Here is a 5011-nt window from a genome sequence, read left to right on the forward strand (position 1 = left end):
TTTTGAGAATGATGTACAAATGCGCTTTACACAATTGATGTGTGTATGGATTGCGATAACAGTTGTATGAGCCCCTAATAAAATGTTAAAAAAAAGGAAAAGAAAGCGCAAAATATTAAAAATTGGAACAAATCTTAAGCGGGTCAAAAGGGAAGTCAAGTGATAATGTGTTTCATTTTAACCTACTGTATATGCCATAATTAGCTTCATAATGCTTCCTGTCTGGTAACGAGGCTATTCATATCCCTAGACTATGGTCAGTGCAGTGGGTATTCACCAACTGCTTAATCCTCTGAGGTTCCTGAAAATGGGTCTTGGACTTCCACTGTCATTCACTGCCTTCTGCAAACAGGGTGAGCAGAATGTAGGCTCTGATACCATTCCCTCCTCTTGGATTTGGATTTTATTATTTATAATCTTGGTGTGTAAGGCTGGTGTGCTTCATCCATGTGGACTTCACGCTTACTTACATGACTGCTTGTTCCATACCATTGGCTAAATTAATGATGATATCAATAAAATTATCTTATGTGCCATGTGGATGATGTATCATGTTCTCAAATAAAATGATAATGATGAAGATTAAAAAAAAATTTCCTTTTTTTAATAAAGAAATGGCCTAATGTATAATTTTAAGGATAATGTTTAAGATGTAACACTGTATTGTAAGTATTTTTCCACATGATGATACTATAATTTGTTTTATCTTATGTTTTAGGTATATTGCAATTATATTAACTTAAAACAATATTGTAGTAGTACATATTTGTATATGAACTGTTTACTGTATTTTTTTAATTTCCTAAATATAAATTTAAGAAGCAGAATTACTAGGTTAAAAGAGCACAACCAAAGGCCTAACCAAATTTCCTTCCTTTATGAGATAATAGAATGTAAACAAATAAAATTCTTCTCAAGCATATGTTAAATGATATCCAGTTCTGTATTCCATCAAACCAAATTCACTGCCATCATATGGCAGTGACCTCCCTCTTTGTTTCCAAGACTGTAACTGTTCACGGGAGTAGAAAGCCCACTCTTTCTCCTGTGGAGCTGCTGGTGGTTTTGAACTGCTGACTATGCAGATTGCAGCCCAACTCTTAACCACTGTACCACCAGGGGTCTAGGTTTGTTTTAGTCTTATAAAATTCCAACCTAACCTGGTGCCCTTTGAAAATACTAGGAGGCTGAGAGACTCAGAAATAACCTAGTACTTTGGGTAATTGTCATGATCACACCAGGAATTCTAGTGGCAATATAAATCCATTGGTAACAATTTCTTTAATTGCTTTTTAGTATTTTCCTGATGATCAAAAAGGTCTTGGAATTCTTTTTTTTACTTACTGTGATTTGAATGAAAGTTCATAGAGCAATTGGTTTTCCATATAACAATTGATAGCCATTTGATTTGTGACACTGATTGCAGTCTTTGTAATGTCACAACACCCTTCTCACTTCCTCCGTGTATTGTTTCCATTCATCCTTCTTTCCTGTCTCTTTCCCTCTGGAGCTTTCTAGCTGGAGAAATGTTCTTTTGGATCCTATCTGTTTGTTCTCAGTGGGTGTTTCCTTTACAGACTGATCTATCATTTGTCTGAAAGTGGAACTATAGGTTGCGTCCAGTTCGAGGTCTGATGGGTGTCTCAGGGCCATCGTCTTGGATGTTCCATCAGTCTTGTCTTGATTATTATTTTGAAGTTTGTTCCCAATTTTTGCACTACGCTAACCAGGTCCTCCTATTGTGGTCCCTTTTAGAGAGGTCAGCAGTAGTAGCCAACATGTCATCTGGTTCTTTGGGTCTCAGCTTTGTGAAGGCTGAGGTTCATGTGGCCCCTTCGTCCTTTGGAATAATCATTTCTTTGGTTTTCGTTGCTCTTCTTGGCTCTGCACAGGGAAGTCTTGAGATACTGTGACCTAGAACTAAACGTGCGAGTGCAGAATGGCACAAGGATTTGAGTCACGCTTCTTTGGTTACATTGCAGACGTGTTTTTGGTCTCGCAAGGGTGGTGACAAGCCCTGGAACAACTGGAGAAATGCTTGGACATAAGGTTTTAAAACTGCCATTAGATTTGACTTGGCAGCAACTCTGACTGCTGATGACCTCCTGGGTCTCTGTTGAACTGTGCCCCCTATGCTCCATAGGAATTTTAAGGCTGTAAACTCTGGGAAGCAGATTGCCAGACTTGCCGCCCCCCCCCCCCCACTTCTTGTTATTTATTTCATAACAGTTTTACTGGCATGTAGGTTACATATCATACAATTCAATAGTTCAGTCGTTATATCGGGGAGAATTGTGCAATCATTACCATATCAATTTTAGAACATACCCCCCCACCCCCCCCAACTTGGTGAAATTTCTTTCAAAATGAGTTGCGCAATCACACTTCACTCTAGTGCTCCCTTCTCAAGACTTGTCTTTCAAGGCACCTTTGGGTGGATTCGAACTGCCAACCTTTCCATTCATTTTACTTTTTGGGCCACCTGCACTGTTTCTAGAAATTGCCACTGTTTTCCCTTTAACTGTACCTCAGTGTTGGATGAATTCACTGAAGTAAAAAGAGTATCAGTTAAGACAGACTCAAAAATGACTTGCTACTTGCCCACCCAGCCACTATGATGTACCAGCGCAACGATTTGACGAGTCCCTTTTGTAGAAAGGAAGTTGGTTGTTTCCTTGATGGTATATTGCAGTGTTTGATCCTCTCGAAAATACTGTTATGTTTTCATTAAAATGGAATTTTTCCCTCCCTTATGTGGATACTTAAAAGGCAGCACTCCCTCTTGAAAGCTGATCTTTCTCGATGCTTCTCCTTTCATCCAGGAGCAAGTCTGGGGAGGAAGTGTCTGCATCGGGGTCTGTGAGAAAAGAGAGTGCTGCACAGCGGCGTCTTTCTGAGCTCGGCAGGTTTAGAGTTTCAAGTCCGTAGACAGATTTACGCAGACCGAGGAGCTTTTGTTCGTTCCCGTTTCTTCCAACATCTCCTTTTATTTTCTTCATCTCAGACTTAAACATGGCCACAGGAAGTGCCAGCTTAAAAGCTTCTTTATAGTATTCAAGAGCTAGCTCGACTCTTCAGTACTTTTTTTTGTGTGTGTAACATTTTGAGATATGGTTAAATTTGGAGCTGATGAATACTAGAGTTTTCATACCTAGGAGATGACCCATAGGTAAATTTTGTAGATGTGTTTAGTGTCCTGACCAGTATTGATATTACATTATATTTCTATAGTTTTTAGGCTTAGTGTTGATATTAAAATAAACATAGGGTCAGAAATATGAGTTACGTTAAAATACACATTCTTATGTATAATGGCGGGATTGAAACACTATGAACAATACTTTAATATGTGGTTATTAAAGATAGATTATGATTAAGAGAAAATGTTAATTTTGGGGGGTATCCCCTCATATATGTATAATTTAAAAATTGTTTTTGGTTTGGTCAAATGTAACAAAGAGTTGCTAACAGGTTTATTATTTTTCTTACAGTATTCCTATTTACTTCCATTAATAGTTAATTATGAATTTCAAGTTTTTTTGCCGTATACATTCATGCTTCTCATGAGCAGACTACTATGTGTAGCTTTTATTTTACAAGCCAGAATAGAGAACATTGCTGGTTATAAAACAGTTATAAAACAGGCACGTCTTCATTTTAATTGTCTTGATTAACAAGACTTACTAAGCATATCTTAAGTACCTGTATAAAACAATATTTTTGTGTAGTTTTAAGTTAAAAATTTTTAATTAAAGGGCACTGCCCTTTATTTAGTTGTGTATTTACAAAAGTAAGGCAAAAAATTCACAGAACTACGGTGCGGGATTTGTGCACAGTCTGACCCCCTCCACACCAGGGCGTAACCTATGAAGGGAGCACAACAGAGCAGCAAGGGGAGCACGGCAACAAAGTCCCCGAGGAATTCTGAAAGTAGACAGGGCTCGGGGAACAGGGCTTGGCACTGCATCAGACCCAATCAGAAAACATTCATAAGGGTCAGCAGACAGACCTGGACCTATTCATAGCCTATTTTTTTCATTTACAAAAATTTATTATTATTATTATGATGTCTATATAAGATAAGCAGAATAGACAATCCCTAGGAGAAAACAACGGAACCGATGGTTCCAGGGGACAGGGGAGAGGAGGAGGTAGAGGAAAGGGAGGGGGAAGCCAATTACCCAGGCACAAGGGAACAACGACAGATCTAAAATCGATGGCAAGAGGGCATAGAATGCCTGGTGGGGTTCGAGCAAGTGCAATGTAGCCGAGAGGAATGTAGCTGAGAGTTGAATGAAAGTTGACCATGATAGTGGGACAGGAGGGAAGTAAAATGAATTGGAGGAAAAAACTAGGAGGCAAAAGACATTTATAGAGGTATAAACATAGACTTGTACATTTGCAAACATATTAATATATAACTATAGGGATATAGGTCTATGTACGTATATTTATAGGTTTAGTATCAAGGTAGCAGATGGACAGTGAGCCCTCAATGCAAGAACACTTTGTTCTAATAACCTCGCGTTCTGTGATACCTTCCCAACACGATCACCAAAGACAAAATGGGTGCATAAGTTAATGGTGCCCGGCTATTACAAGGTATAGCATCTGGTGTCTTAAAGGCTTGAAGGTAAACAAGTGGCCATCTAGCTGAGCAGCAACAAAGCCCACATGGAAGAAGCACACCAACTCGTGTGATCAGGAGGTGTTCATGGGATAAGGTACGAGGCATCACAAGACCCCAAACAAGCAAACAACTGTTTCTATGCGAATGAGGGGTGTTGGAATGGAGAGTCAAAGCCCATCTGTAGTCAATTGGACCCTCACAGAAGGGTCACAAGAAAGGGACGAGCCAGTCAGGGTGCAGTATAGCACCAGTGAAATCCACAACATATCTCCACCCCAACCTCCCACTATCATGACCCCAGTTCTATCTTACAAATTGGGCTAGACCAGAGCATGTACACTGGTACAGATAAGAGCTTTTGACACACAGAATCCAGGACAG

Source organism: Echinops telfairi, unplaced genomic scaffold, assembly GCF_000313985.2.
Source record: "Echinops telfairi isolate 266 unplaced genomic scaffold, ASM31398v2 ScPeMD7_11;HRSCAF=52, whole genome shotgun sequence".
NCBI classification, from domain to species: domain Eukaryota; kingdom Metazoa; phylum Chordata; class Mammalia; order Afrosoricida; family Tenrecidae; genus Echinops; species Echinops telfairi.